Source organism: Ooceraea biroi, chromosome 11 (assembly GCF_003672135.1).
Source record: "Ooceraea biroi isolate clonal line C1 chromosome 11, Obir_v5.4, whole genome shotgun sequence".
NCBI classification, from domain to species: domain Eukaryota; kingdom Metazoa; phylum Arthropoda; class Insecta; order Hymenoptera; family Formicidae; genus Ooceraea; species Ooceraea biroi.
In genome coordinates, this window is record NC_039516.1 from 4,977,216 (window position 1) to 4,998,518 (window position 21,303).

Here is a 21,303-nt window from a genome sequence, read left to right on the forward strand (position 1 = left end):
TAGGATAAAGTACAGAATAACGATATGAACGTGCCCGTGTTATGGATATTTAACTTTTTAATATACGTATGGAAATAATATAGAGAAACATATAGAATGGTAGAATGATAACGTATGGAAATGTATAGAGAAATCCAGGAATATATATACAGTCAAACAAGTTATCGTTTTTAATACACACCACGTACCGTACGCGAAACGTATTACATGATTCACCATTAGTGTACCCGTACATGGTAGCCATAGCGGAACAACGTAGCATCCGACAATTTCCCGTAAGCATTTCCAAACAGCTCTCTACGAGAGGGTAAGAGCTCCAAACCTTCAATATTGAGGTAGCAAGCACAGAGGATGGCGCGAGCTTACTGTATTTACTGAAAACTCTGGTAACGTTGATTTCACTTCCAGTACCCACTCGAGCTTTGATGTGCCGCGTAATTCAAACCGACGAGGAGGAATTTAACGAGCGGTAAATAAGCTCTCGGATTTACTCTCTCTTATGCGTGCGCGCATTTCGTTTTGCGTTAAGCAGTACTCTCACTTTCTCGAAAAAAAGTTCAGTTTATGCAATTATAAGTTCCTGATCTGTGTCTTTCTTTTCGTGTATCAAGTTATGATTAAAAAATTCCATTTAACAGTTAATGAAATACCTGTTTAATTTCTCTGCATGAATAAATTTTAATCTGAACTAAATGGATTGAAACTGACGGACTGTTTCGTAAATGTGTTTCGTACGCGTGCATGTGTCCATAAAGTTTATTCTGTTTGGCAATACCGGTGATAAACCACGTTAGTCATCAGTTGTCAAATAACAAATACATGCACACCAGAAAGTTTCCAACAAATCAAATAGAAATTCTCTGCGAATATAAATACTGCAACGTACTATTTATATTAATCATCTTAATAAGTATGAGATACTACAAAATATAATAGCGCGCGCGAAAAGTCTAAATTATTTATATAGAATTTTAATTAATCTTATTATATAGCTTTAAATTATCAGTAAAGAGAGAGCTAAACATAGAGGAAAGTCTCCGATTATGAGATACCATATCGATTTTGCCGAATGTAAGGAAATCTATAGGCAGAATTTAAAAATTTAATACGTTATCTTGAAGAGAATTTAATAAGCTTTAGGTTGGTGAAATGAAAAATCTAATTTAAATATTATTTTTTCTGAAAATTAAAAAAATTTGAAAAAAGAGCTTTACGCAGGATCGAGAAAGTGTGCTCCTAATATAAGATACCTCGAGAAATCGGTGTTAAAAGTGCAAAATATATCAGTATTGCAAGTAAAAAACTTTATTAGATAGTTTTATAAAAATACTGCTGCCACAGCCTTCGCAAAATCTTCACGATTCCACTGTCGACGCTTCCTCGTTTCTCTAACCTCTATAGTCAGATTTTATAAAAATTAGATACAAAACTTCGTAATATAAATTCGTATTAACTTTTCTTTAACCTTAAGTAGTATTTTCTTTCTTTTTATTACACTACATAATCTTCATATTCGAGCAATAATTATCTCATATTAAGAGTACCTTGAATATCTCATTATACGAGCCACACGCCTAGCGGTTCCGCGATCATGAAATCTAATCTCTACAATTAAGCAATTCAACAAATCGCGTATTTTCCTGTTACTACGATTCTACTCTATCATTGCATACTGAATTTATTGCCAACCATTTCTTTATTATATAATAAACAAGGTTTAAAGACGTACCTCAAGTTCCTTTGACATGTTCACAATTTCACAAACCTTTTCTTGCAAAGGCTAAACGCAATAACGAACAATGAATTTTTCACTAAATACATTTTACACCAAGAGTAATAAGATCATGGTGGAACTAACAGATGGTGCTCAATAGTTTAGCAGAAACCCCATTATCTCATATTAGGAGCATATCTCATAATAGGGGATTCTCCTCTATATTTTATATTAATGTATTGTATTATCGTATACATGTAAAGTATTGCGTAAAATTGATATGTGATCATGACTGCATAAGAGATTACGTCAACCGGCTTTTAGATCTGTCTTTTCAAGAAAAGTTGCTTGTTCTTGATGATTCTCGAGCGGCGCAGGCGGCAAAGCGGCAAACCTATCGGGCACGAGACAGGGTTCAAATTGAATTCGCGTATTGGATGCAGTATGTGGCTACGACATGAAAGCAACGGGAGAGAAGGGACTCGCGAGCACTGGTCCGGCTGGCTATCGGTGTTTCCTGAAGAAGTACTCGGGGGAAATCTAGGATTTCCCTTCGACCAGATGCGTTTCTGCCCGATAGTTGACCCGCCTTAGCCGACTATGGCTTGCTGCCGACCATGGAATTGCTTCCGTACCCCGTTAGCGATATGCGGTCCCTATCGATACATGCTTACGCGGTCCCTAATTATAGTGCCTGTCCCGCGGCCATCGAGGTCGATTCGTGTCCCTTCGAGGCTCCCCTGCGTTAGGGCGGAATTCAATTCGAAGCCGTTAATCGTCGCGACACGCTTCGTTCGACATAGGCGTGTTCGAATGTTTACACGGCGACGCGACGCGCGCAACGACAGCTAATTAGCCAGGGATGTAATTAGACTGCACTGTTAATTCGATAATTCATGCTGCCAAAAGTAGATCCGCTAACCTCCGTTTGATGTATGTCGACGGGCTTACTTTGTGGACGGCGACATATTGACATCGGAGATGGCAAACGACAGGATATATCTCCACAGAAGGAAAAATAGAGAAATAGCCGGCAATAAATGTAAGTAAAGATGATTAAAATAAATAAACGTACTTCTGAGGAATACAAAATGTAATCTAAAAAAATGCTGAAAAAGGTTGTCTTTTTCTCGATTGTTTCTTAGATTGTTGATTGCGTAACATCCGGTAACATCCGGTAACATCGACTGAGTCACAGGTGATATTTTTAATTCACAAAGTGCGTGTGTGTTATGTATTGATTTAATTTGAAAGAAGTGAAATAAAAGTGAAACCGGAAATAAAATTCCCTGCGCCACTTCTCCACGCGGTTTGTTGTCTCGTTCGCCGTTTGATCAAACGTCCCCTAAACCATCGCTTCGAATTCCATTTCAGTAGTTCAATCTGCTAAGTAACCGGATTTAACGTGCATGATTCGCGTCGGGAAGCTCAGAATTCCTGGATTCCTTCCTGCTGTCAGAATTTGTTCACGAAACGGTGCCGACACTATTTCTCGACCTCGTCACCTGCTAGGTCCATCCTGCGACCTCGTAATCCTTCCTCGTCGTCATCAATTTCGTCCGATCTCGTCTATAAAGCTAGGAATCCTCAATTTGCGGCTGACATTGGGTGAAATAATAGCGGAGTCGAGGACGAAGAGAGAGGGAGCAGAGAGATCCCATCAACTTAATGATGCCCCAACCGAAATATCATCCGGTCGTCAATGTTACGCGATTAAATGTGCATTGCAGTTACGCCAATAAACGTGCGAAATTTGCAAAAGAGAATTTTTACGGCAGTTTTTATTATACTTCATTGCTGTCACTGTTTTACATTGTTATATCTTTTGAAAGCTATGTAGCATTATTGCTGGATTCTAGACGTTGACAGAAAGATTCATTTATCACAAAGAGAATAGTCCTGTGAAGTATAAATATTCTTACTTTTCTTCTGATTTGTTGCGAGAATAAAATATTACAATTAAAATATCGCGAAATATAATGATTCAGCATCCCGTGCAGTCAACCCGAGTCATATCATCCCCATTTTCGTGCGTAGTTCGGACACCGCTTGTTTCCACTTCTTGCATTCTGCTTCTCGCGTACGCACCGTTCCGGAACGATCGCGTAGCGAGCGAACGGAAAAGGAAACGCTTAATTACGAGTGCCAATTAAAGGCCCGGGCCCACGGTAGTGTCGACCGTACGAAGAGAGGGTAATTTCCCCGTGGGCGAGCAATCAGCCTTTCGCAAGCAGCTATAATTCGATCGTTTCCTTGATTACACGAGCGCTTCGTCTCGTCCAGCTGCCGCTTCGTTTTCTCGTTCCTTTCGCGGCCGCGCTCCGCTTTGTCGATCGACAGCAATGTCCTCGTACAACATAAATCGAATTACAGGTCGCAATGAGCAATCGATACGACGGGAACGCAGTCGACCGGGGGATAAATCAGATACATCAAGCGCGTTGTGAAAATAAACCAAAGAAAATAAGATTCGCATGGAATACACGCGTTAATCCTTTCGCTTCTAGCGTGATCAATCACGCGCATAATCCTGCCCCCAATTTGTTGCGAAGTGCGCTTTGATTGTGCTCCGATCTCGGTTCGTTATATTTCATTTTATTCTGTTCGACTCGGATAATTCACAGCGTGACTTCGGTGACTTTCATCCGCTTCCGCCTATCATGAGGATCATCGGCCGGATAAAGACGTTACGAGTTAGTTAACAGAACCGACTTAATCACGATCGCGGTGGTAGGCCAACTTTTCTAGTTCATCTGGAGTGAGTCGAGATGAATCCGGACTGGCTCGCTTCGATGTATATCAAGCGGGAATTACGTTATGAGCGCAAGTCTGCGAGGGAGGAGTGGCAAGTCGTTAAGTTTCTCGCCCCGTTCCGAAATCATGTAATTTCATTTAAACTGCCGGACGGAGTCAGTTAAGCCAACTAAATTTAAAAGTTCTTTTTCTGCCGCACCGGACTTACGTATATTATATAGCGAGAACGGATGCGCTCGTACCCTAGGGCGCCGAATTTCTTAATGAAGTTTGCGAGACTTTTAAAGACCTCAGAAGCATTTCCAACTCGGAGATACGCGGCCGACCGCTTAACTTTCCTCATTCGCAACGACACGTTATAAATTACGTGAGAAACGCCAGCTCGAGCTCGCCGAATTCTTCGGACGAATGATGCGCGAAATAAACGAATCGTGACACGAGCGTCAGACCCATTAAATTTATCGCATTCGTTCTTTTCGCGCTGCTACGATTGCGCGAGTAACGATAACGATCGCGTCAGTGCTCTTTAGCGATCTAGCTTAAATCAATAAATTGTGACACGTACTAAAATTTAACGTAAAACTTTAAGGTCGATCTTATACCTGTCAACACTTCTTATCTTTTTATAGTTTTAAAATTAATATTTATAAAAGATATTATTATTACTTAGGGTTTTATAAACAACACTCTTAAACACACATGCATATTGAATTAACAAGAGTTTTTGGAAATTTGAATGAAAGCAAAGATACTACACAAAGATATTCTTATCTCATGTACATGTTGAAAGAATCTTATATAAATTAAGATAAGATAACAAGAGATAAGAGAATTATTTTCTATGTAGAGACATTTAATAAGAAATGCCATAAAAAAAGGGATCACACGGAATCGCCAAATATTGCACACAATTGTGAGAGTTGAAGCAATATCGCTTTATTAATCCCATTTCATGATAACATTAATTACTGCATCTCCGTCTTTGTCTTTTCCTACTTTCTGCCATCGACGAGATGAATGCTAGACAGAGACAGGCGACTTGACAAAGAAAAGCGGAATCTCGAAAAGAGTGGAAACGGCACCGCTTGCGCGCGCTTGCGGTACCGGAGAAAACTTTTTCACTTTGTCTCGTCGGTTCGATATAAAGCAGAATATTAACGTCGCGCTGTATTTCGAGTAATATTCCGCGACTCGTCCCTCCATTCGTTTCGACGTGTTTCTTCCTCGTCTTTCCCTCGGCTTTTCATCCCCCATCCCCTTTCTCGCTCCATTTAAACGCGGGGATATTTCTTGCCGCTCGCTTCTCTCTGTTTGAAACCAGCCACTCACCGATCCCTTGATCGTGAAACGACAACGGAGTTCGAGGCGATAAACCTCATCCCACGCCGTAACGTCATGGCGTGCACGATGGTATCTAATTACACATCGAATGAAATTCTGTTTTGCGTATTTTACGCGACGATTTTCCGCATGTTGGTCCGTGCTCCTTTCAATTCTGTCTTACAAGAGCCCTTATTCCCGATCCGAGCTCGTGAAACACCAATGGCATCCTTCCCGAGTAATAACGTTTACTTTTTCTCTTATGAGCCTTTTCTACGAACCTGGACATAAAAATTGTGGGATAGAGCGAGAGCGCGGTAAAACTCAAAAGGCGAATACCGGAGGTATTAGAGGAGGATCGTAAAGACCTTCCCTCTTGTCCTTCGATTTTTATTCAACGCTTTTTGTACGTTTTATGTATTTCGCGTGTAATGCGGCAGATCCTTTTTTCTCCGAACAAGATATGCTGTCCTTCGACAATATTGTCGCATAATTTCCCATTTTGCACTGCGAAAGATCACCTCGCGTCACATATTTGATTTTACAATGGAAAATATATGTATCGTTATCGTCTGCCTCCCCCTCATATAAATAAACTGAATCCATTTATTGCACATACATCATAGAACACTGTGAGTTCTTCTAGTGTGAGACACTGAACAAACAAAGATAAAGGAAAAATAGAATTTATAAGGAATTCTCATGTGCAACTCACGCTGTTATTCCACCCGTTCTTTTCTCCGCGCGCTTCCACTCACTGTGAGAGTCAAAAGAAGACGGGGAAAACTATATCGAGAGAGAGAGAGAGATGTTAATCTGACAGGACCGATCACCGACTATGCGAATGAATTCCTCCCTCGCAGTCACGCCTCGCAATAAACGACAATGCAAACAAACAGCGTTTTACATCGCACATGCTGCACAGGTATCGAATTCTCGCTTTTACAAGCAGTTTACGGAGCGCATACGAGCCTCCTGCCAGACGAGGAAGAGTGCTCCACGTTATTATTCCACTCCCATGTGATCCCTACGCTCGCAGGCAATAGCGACACCAAAAGACCAGCCGTCTAACACAATCCCTGCGCGATAACACGACCGATGAAACGGCTCTTGTCTCCGCTATGTATGTATGTGCGAGTGACGTAAAAGAGGGAAAAAAGAAAGATAGTACGAAATGGAAAAGGAAAAAAAACAGAAAGCAAGGAAGAGAGAATGATTCAATCTCTCGTTCGCTTCGTGTTCCGCTCGACCGTTCAAACGATTTCGGCGACGAAAGCCAGGCGCGCCGCGTCGACAGCTCAACCTGTTCGCTGGTTCTTCGATATCGGTTCAACGAAGTTCGGCGGTAGGGTCTTTCGGGAACTGGAATGATATCGGGACTGGCGCCGAAGGGCCCAAAGCGGGCGAGCATCAATTTTCTCCGTCGAAATACGCTCGATTCTCTGGCTTGCGCGGCGTGCTGCAGTGAGCGCGTTGCTACGAACGTACACAGCTACGCTGTCGGCTTTGAACTTTCCGCCCGCCGGGCTTTATCGTCCGACCGGAAGTAATTCCCATGCTAATCCCTCTTTGTCCACGGGGATGGACCGAGCAGCAAGCGGCGGCTGTAGCGTCCCGACGCCCGTCGCGTCACGATTACGCGAAACGAAACGACGGCCCTTCCATCAGCGCGACACGCGAAAGTCCGTACCTAAAACCGAGTCGAGACGCGGATCGAAGACGTTGCGGACGGATCGACGAGAGTGGTCGCACAGCTTCGGTGCCAGCGGATTTTCCGGTGGAAGGTTTGGTTCCTGGACACGGCGGTTTCGTCATTGAACGAAACTCGACACTGAGTAATCTCTCTTAGGAAGCGCGCGCAGTGAGGAATTTAGCGTGGGATAAAGAAGGGTCTCTTGGTTACACAAGCACAGGAATTTCCAAGGAATCGTGTTTACGAAATTAACACTTTCGATTAAAATTTATAATACTCCTCCGGGACTGGTATTAATGTAAATTTATTCATGTTCCAAAAGATATATCCATAGAAGATGTAAGATATAATTTATTCATACCCCGAGACACAAGAAAACGTACCTTAGCATTTTAGCAAAATTTGATCTCCTATACATATCTTGCACCTACATCTTGCATAAATCATGGTAGTAGTCACTTGAAAAGATTCGATGGAAAATTAATGCTACATATAATACATTCACTCTTACTCCGCGGGAACATTTCATTTTATGATTAAAAATCACTTTCAATATTTTAGCGTACGTAAATAATCAATGAACGCACCCAAATACTTCTAGCGATGAAGCAGAGGCAGATAAACGTAAATCCCGCATGAATGGAGATTACTCGTTTAAGAGTAAAGGGAATAAAGGGGTACATCAATAAAATTGGTATTTTATTTAAAGCCACCGAAGGGGGACCGAGTCACGAATGGTATCGTCGTAATCTGCAGTCACGCCGACTGCATCTCACGCTAAGTAGAGTCCTTTGCGGCGAGCTATTTGTATTCGGATGGCTCGCGCCGTTCTACCTCGATTCGTTTCCGATCAAGACACTTCTGGTACGTAAAATTAGAGGGACCAAGTCCCAATTTCCGGTGCGCCATTTTTCCGAGACGACGCGGCGCGTTTCAAGTTCCATTCTCTCTGTGTTCTTCCAATTTCTGCGAAGGGGCGAGGTGAATGCTAGCCGGAGGGAGAGGTAGATAGGTACCACCGGTTTCTGAATAAACCCGATTGAAAAGTCTTTATTCTCCGACCCTTTTGCCTCTCTAATGGCCTGAGAGCGAAGGCTGCCGTCGGATCATATTTTGCAGAAATACCGAAGAAAGTTTCTAGCGCGACGGTGTTTCATATTTCAATATCTGTGTTCTGCATTTTGATTCAATTCTGCCGATTGATTAAGCAATTAATTTATTACATAATATTGTTAAACAGTATAACAGTTGAATCTTTAATGTGAAACAATCGACATTTTAGAAAATATCGATAAAGAATCGAGATAAGTAAGAACGCGATAAGTAAGATTTTGATAGATAACTTTAAATGTTTTTACCTTGAGCTATTCGAACAGAAGTTGATCACATTTGAGATCTATTGATAACAACATAACACGTTTTCTCTGTAGAAGTATCTAACCAATATCAATGAACGTGTGAAATTAATTGAAGCATTGGCCGAGATGCATTTCAACATCGTACATCACTTCATTCTACATGTTCATTTATATCCGGAATGCAGAGTAAAATATGAGAAAGTATGAGACTCAAAGTAAGCGCGATAAATTGCATTAGCAGCGTGTCGTCGTTACGTCTCCATTGCGCGTTGTATTCAGATAGAATTGTAAGTGCACGTCATCACATTATCAGTCCCTGGTCATATAACGATGGATTGCATAGAACATACCACGCGAAATTACAGCTAAAAAGATGAATAATAATCACACGGAAGAATAAGAGTAGGACGAGCGCGGACTAGAAAAGAGGGAACTTGAAGCTCGAGAAAAAGCTCGTCAAGTTTCGTCACGATCGCTTTTATGGCACTATTAAAGTGGTCTTGCCAACTCACCGGGCGGCCTCGATATAAATTTAAATTATGCTCCGCGATGCTTTCCTCTCCGCCACTCTCTCTTGTATAACGATCGGTGGTACCGAATTGAGAGAGAAAGAGGAAGAGAGAACTGCTGCACAGGTAGCAAGCGCGAATGATCGAATCCATAAAGTCAGCAGCGTGGTCTGCTTTATGTTCGTCGTTGACCCGTTCGTAGCCCACCTCCTCGCCATCCTTCCACCCACCAGTCCCGCGAACTCTTCATCACCTCCCTTTGATGCATCTTGTCATAACCCATCATTCCCGATATCGCTTGTGATTTTTCATTAGTGCTGTCGGATTTGTCATCGTTCATATCTCACCGATGACGATTAGATCCATCGGATTGATTGTTGATTTATGGCTGCATCTCGTTCCCGGTTTTTTGACAAATACAAATGCGGCTGTGCATTTGTTTCTTTCACGATCTCGATTTCGCGTTGCCTGTGTGTGTAACCGGTACCATCACGATTGCATTGCAACGGTCTTGTCGTTTTTATAATTTTTCGAAATCAAAGTAATAACATGATGTAAACGTACGATAAATGTAATGTGTTGGAATATATTGCAAGATATAGCTGAAATTGATCGCGATTTAATTCTCTTTTATCTACGAATTGTTTAAATTTATTGCATAAATATTTATTCAGTTACAACTTCTTTAATATTCTAGGACTCAAGATTTAGACTCTTTTATGAATTTATTGTTAGAGGACATTTAATAGAGAAAACTTTTTCATGTGTGATTTACTTGCTGACCAAGTTAGGATCGATCTTCATGTATCCAATTCTCCTTCGTCTTCTTTTCATCGACCCTTTTTAATTAACGTCGCGCCGATAGCACCTCTCACATAACGATGGCAGGTATAACGAATTCCTTGGCGTTCTTAATTAATGCCAATTAAGTATAACGGGCTGGAAGAGAATAATCTGGGTTAATTACATAAGCGATTCGACTTTTATTTATTTATTTAGAGTGATATTATAAAATTAATTTATCTATGTTTATTCGTTAATTATATTGTCGTTAATTATGACTTATATGAAAAGTTTGAATATTGTAAAAAAAACAATAAGAATGTTTCAATATTTAATAGCAAATGTTCAGTCTTCAAAATTTTCTGCTTTGACTGTTTAAAATAATGAAATGCATAAAAATAGAATCTGAAAATATGCTTAATTTCCAAATAGTTTTTACCCATTTACAATTTTTAGGTAAAAAAATTGTAACGACAAAATTTAAAACTAGGAATGGATATGATTAAGCAGTTCTGCACAAATCAGCGTTGAATAATGCTGTCAAGAGTCGTGAATAAAGTTTAATCCGGCCTCTTAAATAAACTGTATAAATTTCATTTGTGGCCCTGCCAGGCGAGTTAACGACTTACTAAATCTCTTTTAATGAGCCGTCGGCCACAAGTAACTTACAAGCGACTATGGCTAAGGGGATCGGCAGAACTTCCGTAGGATCCATAACGTAACGGATTAAGCAATGGCTGAAAACGTTACGGTAACCCATATGATATTAACTTAGCATCATCTCTGGAAATTCTCGCCAAATGTTATCGATTCTTATTGATCGGATCAATCATACGGATCGCATTTTTATCGACTTTGTCATCCTGTAGCATGTATATAACATAATATTCATTTTCCTCGCCATGAGTTTCGCATTATTGACCACGTTTGACAGGATAATTATATCGATAATTAATTATTATCAGCCTAACGGATATGTTTAAATTATGGTATAAGAGATAATGTTACAAATCACAATGCACACGCTCGCTTTTTGTTAATTCCCTGTTATTTAGTAATATTAATTAATAATATTAATAACAATATATAGAATTCTCTAATTACTCGGTATATATTAAAAATTGTTATAAATAATAATAAAAAATTACACGTTCAAATAAAATTTATCGCTTCTCTTCTCTATTAAAACTGAGAATCCTTGATGTACGATAATTGTTCGATGTTCGCGCAAGAGTTCCATCGCCTATACTTTCAAAGAGCTTGCCAGCATACACTGTAAACTCGACAAAGAAGTCGGTAGAACAAAAAACGTATCGCATGCATTACTTGCAACAACGATTACAGTCAATCGACTAAATCGACCAGCCGTTTCTCTCGATCGTTCATTCATTGACGTAATGAATTTCACGGTTATAAAAATAAAAGTCTGTTTTCGTCGTGGCTTTATCAAGGCGATCTTACGAGCGCAATGAATCAGGAATGAGAAAGTAAAATCGAAAAATGTGGAAATTGTGGGTTAAACAAACATTAAAAAAATTATGACACACTGAAATTGCATTAACAAGGTGTTTATTTTTATATTTGAATGAAATAATCGCATTCGAGTGAAGCGCCCGCAATATACGTTTTGTTATTAAGCTTCGTACATTCTGTATAGTGCAGTTCGAAACGAGCTTGGCGCAGCATCTGATTTTACGCGAGAGACAGACGTACATATTATGCTACGAGATTTAAAATCAACGTGGAAATTGTAGCGAAAGAATCTAATTCCCATTTCCATTTAACGTTTTACTATGTAACTTGTCGCTTTGTCCCACGCTTTGAGCGCGTTAAATCGCTTTCGCGAAGCCGCTTCCGCGGAATTAGTTCGACGCGCGCAGCAGGCGCGTGCAGTTATGCTGTGCAGCGTCTGCAAGAACAAATTTGTAAGCGAACGACGACGCAACAAGAGAACTCTCACTGCGGAGACGGCAAAGGAGATGGAATGATCCCGGCAGCAGCTTATTATTAATTCTCCGATGGCGTCACCCGCGCCATCGTTGTTTCCTCTCTTTCGCGGCGTCCCAGACTCGCTCCAGAGTAAGAGATGTTTTTGAAAATGCACGGCGGATCGAGCGCCGAGCACCACCGTTAAGCTCATTCCCATCGTGCTTTCCAGAGCTCTCTCGGCGCTTCTCTCATCAGCATCCACCAATCTGGCATTTCCATTTCTCGTCGTCGTCCTCACCTCCTTACCGCCGATACCTCAATCTTGCCTCCTGGTATCCCCGCGTCACTTCCTCTACTGCCAGAGCGAGCGAGCGAGCGAGCATTTCTCACCCTCTCGCGATTTTCCACTGCCAACCGCTACCGCGCTCGACCTTTGCCCAATGTGCACCATCCCTTTCGGCCGCTGGAAATTCTCATATAGCGAAGAAGCATCGTGATATTAAAGGCCCGTCCGTAAATTATAAGGGTTTGTGTTTGAAACGTCTCTTTATTTACTTGCCAGGTTCGCGCCTTTTCCGGCCTTCTCCTGCTGCTTCCTCGACGAGCTGCCGCCTTTTGATCTCGTCATAAGAAACAGCAACGAAGAAAGATGCTCGTGTTCTTAAATGGTAGGTTGGCGTTAGTCTACTTATTGAGAGAAATTAGAAATGGAGCGGAAGCATGAGAGGAACTGTTAATGCTTTTGTGCAGTATCTAAAGAATTTTTAATATAATTAAATATAATAATATCGCTTTTTAAAATTTATCGAGAAAGACTGAAAGAGATTCTAAAATTTTCTAAAAATTGTTAGTTACTTGCTATAACTGAAACGAGTTTTTTACGATCTGAATTTAAAATCATTAATTTATAATAAAGTTTGATGGAACTTTATTTGTAAAGTTGTATATGAAATGTTTGACATTGATCAATTTGTATTACAACAAACTTTTCTCATTTGATAATGGCGATTGATTCGATCGATTAGCAGCACGTGATGTATGAAGAGTTGAAAAAAAAGTTCGACTTTCGTAGTTTGCGGAATTAGTGGATTGTATGGTTGACGTACAGACAGGCGCGTGTAGGAAAACTGACGTAATCGAGCAGCAGCGCAGCTGCAAATGAAAAAATAATAGAAAGCCCTGACAGCAACGCGTTCACCTGTTCGAATTTCAAATCGATCTCGGAAAGAAAAAAAATTCTGATGCCATGTTACAATCACGTATCGATCGCGCGATGATTACTTGCACGCTCCAGCCTGGAATCTATTATTCATGCTTACAGCCTAAAGAAAGACATGCGCCGATATAAAAAAGTATCTTTTGTATTCCCTGCGGAATATACGGAATTTCACAGAACCAGTACTTCCTTTTAGCCTCGGGATATTTTCACTGAAAAATTGATGGCGATGATTGACCATTGTTTGAGTTCATTTTAGTTATTCATTGAACTGCAAGTTAGTATTGGAATAATATCAACGTCAAAATATACGTCAAAAAGTTAACATTTTTACATATATATATATTTCCTTTTTAAATCCCCTGTATATGCAACGAGAATGAAAAATGTAGATAATTGGAGTTTGAATAATAACTATTCGATCGTGATGCTGGAAACATGATATCGAGCAAAGCATAGACGATAAAAGCCGGGAACGGGCCAAATTGCGGGTTAATAAAGTCGGCAAACAAAAAATGCGGCATGCAACTCACGGGACACGAAAGTCGTGTTCTCTCGCCTAGCGTTCTCGCCGAAAGATTCGAAAACTTTCTACATCGGAGCTACAACTTCTTGGACCGCTTTAAAATGTAATTTGCACGACCAATTTAAGTCAGGTCGCCGACTCCGTACTTCTAAGCGTAACTTTTCGAAATAATTAGCAACGTCTTGCTCCGAAGAAAAGCGTGCCGGCGTGATTATTCGGAAAGCGCGAGCGATTTACGTGAGACGTCTCGTTAAAATTCGCTTTCACTGTACCGCCGCGTTTTACGAAAGATAACTTTTGTCGGGCATGTAATTAAATTTTCGGATTTGCTTCGTTGGGGTTGTCGGTCCTCAGTTCTGTTTGCAGTCCTTTATAATAGAGTTCCAAGCGCGTGAAACGAGAAAACGGGAGAGAAGTTACACGCCAGGTCCCAGCACGAGTAAATAACGAGACCACGTAAATCTAAACGCGGGAGGATGGGAATAACAAAGGCCATAATTGTTAATGCCGTAAATGCTGATCATTTGTCGAGACGGGCGATGGCTATTTAGGCAGCAAACAAGCTGTATGTTGCATTCTATTGTATATACTATATAGATACATGTATACACATATTTATACATATGTAAATAGATACGTTTCGCGCGGCAGTCGTCCACGATAATTGTCCAAACGCAGGCTCGAACGAAACACATTTGCAGCTTTCATACGATTCGATTTTGTTGGTGCCATTGTCATCAGACCAATGCTCCCTTGCGAATCGGAACGGGATGTGCACACTTTGTCGAAACTCCATTAACAGAAAATGTGGCATTTTAGAAACTGTTGACGACAATTGGTTCACTATGTATTTCATCCAAACTGCAAATTTCTATATTACTTAAACAATCATTAATGTATTCATTTACTTATTCACTTAATTTCTTGTTACGCGAAAAAGGAAAAATTCAATTTCTTCGTCGTCTTAAATTACGTCTTTATTCCAATCGAGGATACAATGATTCGATTAATTCTCAATTAATTAAATCCGTGTTTTCGCATTTGTTCAACTCTTAGGATGCAGTTTGTCTGTTTTCCACAATAGCGTGAGGATACTTTTCTTCCTTGTCCGCTCTCCTTAGTCAATACTCGATATATTCAAAGTCGTAGAGATAGGACAAACAAGCGCCAGCAATTTTGGACTATTACTGCCAAACGACGAAACAAAAGTAGCTTAACGGCACTCCTTCGTAATGAGGACATCGCCGGGATGTCTCCGGGGTGTATCTCAGAAAATACCTCAGGAAGATGCGCTGCTCCAGGGAAGCATTGCGAAGTGACTGCGAAGTGGTCCAGTATCGTCAGTAACATTCGAGAAACTTCGGACAAAATCCGCCTGCCGTTCGCAAATCGGTTGTCGCGCGTTCAGCCATTCTCCGAGGTAGATATTAAACGAGTAGTGTATCGAGCGAATTGAAAACGTGCCTGGAAAAGTGTACGCTGAGAATAAATCAGCTCCCCCCCCCCCGCGCGAGCTTATTTCGCATTCGGCGTTTCCGGCCGCGAATATTTCAGCGCGCTTAATGTTGCGCGCACGAACGCGCGCGCACGTGGACCAGAAATATTTCATGTTGCATCGAGGATTGCGCCGGGTAAGAACCGTGCGCAATGGTTCTAATGAATGCTTGACAGTCGCGAGAGGGATGAATCGCGTGGCGCTGTTTATACTTCGAAATTAAAATAGATGCGAGAATTGCGAGAGACGTAGCACTCCATCGGGCGAGTGCTTCGCGCTTGTGTGAGATGCGTGGAAAACACATTTACATATCTGCAAATAACATGAATATGTTAAGATTTTTTGTGTTCGGATTGTATTAATACACAGTAATTTATATTAATATCCGAGTAATTGCAACGTTAAAATCCTTTTGATGAGTTTTGATGAGTTAATATTTAAATATTACTAATAAGATGTATATCTCTCTCTCTCTTCTGAATAAAAAGTTAATTGGGACAGTTTTAGTGATAATTTTCTGATATACACTTTGTATGTATATGCGTGTGTATAGTTGTATGTATATGCAAATTATTAAGCTGTATAGATTTCCATCGTATTGTTCACGTGATGTAAATCTGCGACGTGAATCTGGCTTTATGTTTTCGGAACTCTTCATAAAATTTCTCACGGATTATGAGGCGGAAGATTGCTGAAAGGGGAAACTTTACGATGTTCGAACGATCTCTTGCAGTATGCAATAATAGAAGCAGCGTGCCTTCGCGGTATTGTCGTAAATACCTTGCGGGATTCGCACGAGTCTCCGCTACCAAAGAGCCAACTGAGTTACACCCTATGGATTATAAAGCTGCCCGCGCGCGCGCTGGAATGAATTACTCCATTTTCCCACCTCCTTAATCATTAATGAACTTCGCGTGAGAGGAACACAAACGCTTTAAGCAACCATAATGAGCCAGGCTTCCGCTTTGCACGCTTTTCATTTATCCCATTTATGTCTTACTGCGAATTTTTTTGGCGATTTTCGGCTACAAAAATAAGCGCTCCGATAAACGTGCAAACGATTTGAAGCCTTTATGAAATGTTCCCCACCGGTTATGTCTGTATCACAGAGCATTTCTTTGATCAAAATTTTACGATCAAAATTAAAAGGTTCTTGCTCGGAATGAGATGACTATCGCGATGTGTTACTTTTCTCTATGTTAAATTTGGCAAAGGCAGTTGCATAATTTTAGATATTTCTAAATATCAATTTCCAATATCAAATCTACATTCAATAAAATGTCGTTACACTTTTGTGCGAAAAACTGCTTTTGTGTTACTCGAATCATACTTGAATCATACGAAAAAACGTAGTGAATTGCAACAAGATCAAGAACAAGGAAGTCGCTTTTGACAAAATACAAAGACAGATTGTATATGTAACAAATATAACAAAGTAGATAGAAAAGAGAGAAAGGCTGGAATTTTATCGGATATTCGGACGCTCATTAAAGAGTAAGAAACACGATGATATCTTTGTTAAAGCACGGGAACGCAATGACGTGCGAATGAGGAGACGCACGCTGCCGATATGCACGGGGTACTTGCACGATTACACAAGCCTTGAGAATATCAAAGCATGACATCAAAGCAGGATCTCGATTACATCTATTCCGCTAATTGCGAATAGATTAAACACAACTGTAGTCGGGAATCCGAGATATTTAGAGAATTTCGATCTAATTCGTCGTCTTAAACTATCATGTGTATGGAATATTATGAATCTTTAATTTGAGATATGAATATTTTTCCATACATTTTCGTATCTTACCCATAATTTTCTCTTATATGCCATATATGTTTCTCATAAATGTTTATGCTTATTTTAATATGTATGCAATGAATGATACGTTGCGAAATATATGTCACACGTATATCACGTGTCTCTTCAATGATGAATATATAATAGAAAGATACGGTAGAGATTACAGAAAATTGCTTGTTTTTCTCAAGTTACAACTGATACTATCTGTCAGTACAATGCTATAAAAAAACTAGTATACCTGGTGTTGTGTTATCGGTTTATCTTATGATATGATCAAACCTATCGATTACGAGCTTCTTTAGCTTCTCATAAAAATCGAAAACAATTTCATTATATCAACGATTCTCGGCAACTCGTTGTTTATTAAAACTAGTTCCATGAATAAAAAGGAGACATGAAGACAGATATCGTATCGCCAGTGCTTGAATGTTGTATAATCGAGACTTTTTGAGTGGCAATTATCTTGTGGCGAACCGATACGATCGACGATTCGCGCAATCGACGATAAGAATCAGCCGATATCCGGTTGTGATATCCTATCCAACACGTAGAGTACGATGTTGTAATAATATATAGAGTAAAGTTGGAGGCAGCGGCGGAATCATTGCATCGATCGATTACAAACACGACGATGAACTCGGTAGAACGCGTCGGCGGAGAGTTCATCGGCAACTTTCCTCATCAAGATGAAGTTTTCGCCAGCTGTATCATATTTCCGATGACACGCTCTACATTCTCGTAATGAAAGCACGCGCAAACGGAAGATCAAACTGAACGTTCAATATACTGAAAGATAACTGGAGTCGCGATTGATCAAAAAGTAATTATAAATGTCATGGAAAATACTATAATCAATTTCTCAAGAACGTTTCGATCTTAATGCCTTGACCACGATCTCGATAAAAGTCGTTTCTATTTTATCTATTATTACATAACTGGTTACATAATCGATTATTCATAGCTTTGTTTTTTGAAACAGGACATGTTGGAAATTGTAATTGATAGTTGATGTATTTATCTCTAGAATTCAAAGGAAACTACATGCTCTGTGAAATAGTTATTATCAGAATGCAGTAGATTTAAAAATATATTGAAATCATTAATAAACGTAAGTCTTTTGTATTATATTAATATCCACGAATATATTAATATTCACAGTATCTACGATAATATCCATGATAAATTTAGTAAATGAGAGCGCTCGTACAAGATATTTCCAACTTCTTTGTTCTAAAGAATTTAAAAATATCTTGTCTATATATACGCTTACATTACACATACTACCGGTCGTCGAGAAACAGAACCATGCCAGAACCGATGGTGCACGCGGCGTCTTCTCGAATCGCGCATCCCCTGGGCAATATAGTCGGCTGCGCGTGTCGCGATGTCGTGAACATCTCGCGTACTCGAACAACGGGCGAACTCTGCGACCTCGGGACTTGTCTCGACCCGCTCTATATTCTGCCTGGTGACGTTTACTCGATCGAGGCAAGTGCAAGATCCGGTCGCGTGCTGGCTTTTCAGGGGGTGAGGCGCCCGCTTCTCGAATGGGAATCCTCTCGCCGCGCCCTTTGACGGGGTTGACATGTGCGGGATTGCGCGAACCGGCAGGAAGGAAGGACAGAATGATGTCGAATGGGGTGACTGGGTTTTACACAGGGATAAGGGTGGAGGGAAAGGCGCCCGCGTCTCGCACTACCGCGGCGAGATGTAATTAAACATGTAGCGCGGGCGCTTAATTCGATCGGCGGAACTTCGACGTACTGCACGCAACGTGCACACCGCCCCTATGTAAGATGTTTGTTGCGCGAAATACCGAGGCACACTCGCGGGGGATCTGATAGCACCGTTATGATATTAATGTTGCCGGTGTCGCTGATGGTAATCCCGTTGTTACGCCGTTGCCGGTTACCAAGAAGGTTTCGTGACTCTTAGCTGTTCGTTTCTGCAGATTTATTCCCGCGATTTCTGCAATTTTGTGTTTGTTTTACGTCACTGTTTGTATGACTGTTTTATTAGGAGTGTGATTTAGTTTTGAGGGTTTTGCAACAGATGGCTGTAGTGTCAGTTTGTTCCAATAGCTGTTTCCGATAACTGTTGTTTCTTACAGTCTTGACATTATCCATGACATTTAGTAGCATTATAGCAATAGATGCAATAACAGTCGTGTTTATATCATCGTAAAAATGCAACTTCCGAAACAGCATTTTCCACATGCGTTGCTTTTGTTTTTTAATCAAAACAAAACTGCGGCTGACGGTTATAGAATTCTTGTGGAAACTTATGGTGATTCTGCCCCATCAATTAAGACGTGTGAATACTGGTTTAGACGCTTTAAAAGTGGTCATACTGATGTGAAGGACAAAGAACGCTCGGGACAACCAAGAAAGCTTGAAAATGCAGATTTGCAAGCATTATTGCACGAAAATCCAACAGAATCCACTTCAGAACTTGCCAGAGCATTAAATGTTGATCGTACAACAGTTACGAAACATTTACATGAAATGGGAAAAATTCAGAAAGAAGGGAAATGGGTTCGACATGAATTATCGGAAAGTGCCATTGCGAACCGGTTGAACATTTGCATTTCGTTGATCGCCAGGCAAAAAAAGAAGAGTCTTTTGTCTCGGATTGTTACTGGGGATGAAAAGTGGATCTATTTTGATAATCCGAAACGCATAAAATCATGGGTGGATCCAGGCCAACCATCAACATCCACTCCGAGACGGAATATTCACGGTTCAAAAGTAATGCTCTGTATTTGGTGGGATAGTGTACTATGAGCTGTTAAATCCGCATGAGACTGTCACGGCTGATCGTTATCGACACCAATTGTACAAGTTGAAGCAAGCATTGGACCAAAAACGACCACCAATTGCGAGTAAACGACGGAAAGTGATTCTTCTTCGTGACAACGCTCGACCTGACGTTGCGTTATCAGTGAAACAAACACTATTAGAGCTCGAATGGCAAGTCTTACCGCACCCCGCGTATTCTCCGGACATTGCTCCACGCGATTATTATTTGTTCCGGTCGATGCAACACGCTTTAGAGGATACACACTTTCATAATTTCGAACAAGTGCGAAAATTCGTCAACGAATGGATCAACTGAAAAGAAGAGTGATTTTATCGCGGTGGAATCCATCTCTTGCCAGAAAGATGGGAAAAAGTTATAGAAAACGAAGGAAAATATTTTGATTAAGGTATTCATTCATTATCATATTTAAATACATGCGTTTTTGAGCAAAAAAACCCTCAAAACTAAATCACACCCCTAATATTATAAGTTAATTAAATATTGCACAAGTATAAACACTTACTTGAAATTCGATAGAAAACTGATATATCGTTTTACTGCGAGATTGATTATTTGTATGCATAGTAGTTTGGAATTTACACAAGTCTTGTTAGATTCTTCGACGTTTTCCTTCCTCTTGAAAAATTCTCGTTTACGCGCGACATCACGTAAACTCGCTTCGAATTACAGTGGCTGTAAGGAAAGCAGTGCGCAAAGGCGTTAATACGCGTCCGTCGGCTCGATTTTATAGTGAGACGATCAAAGGGCCATTAAGAGAAGCGGAGGAAGAAGGCGCCGACGAAAGAGCTGGAAGAAATGGGGCACATCGAGGAACGGGACGTAATTAAACATGCAGCTCGAGCCTTAATTCGATCGGTGCAATCTCGCAGCTGCGCTCGATCCACTCGGCTGAGTGTAATTTCGTGGTCGACGGATTATATTCGGTTGGTGAGATCAAAATCTAGTCAGAATCCCATTTGTTGTTGAGAAAATTAAAACTGTTTGATGCAAAGAAAAAATTTTGTTCACAACGATATACATACATACATATATGTACAAGCTAAATCTCGCTCTAAATACGATCACGATTGCCGAATCATGGGCCGCAACTTTACCGATTAGTAATCATCGATATTCTGCGAAAATGGGTTATTAACTTGCCCGCGATGATGCCGGGCGATCAATGAATTTTTCAAGATACATCATTGGTACGAACGATCGTTGTCGGATTAAAGGTTGAATTTTCACAGTATTAGGATTAGGGGACGCTTTTGTCATTTATCAAAAAAGGCGCTTTTGCGAGTGGCATGGGAAAGTTTTGTCGCGGCTTGCGTCGCGGCCTTCTTTCCTACGGCTCGAATACGGACAGAAAAATGAATTACGAATCCGAGGCGGAGCCTCGA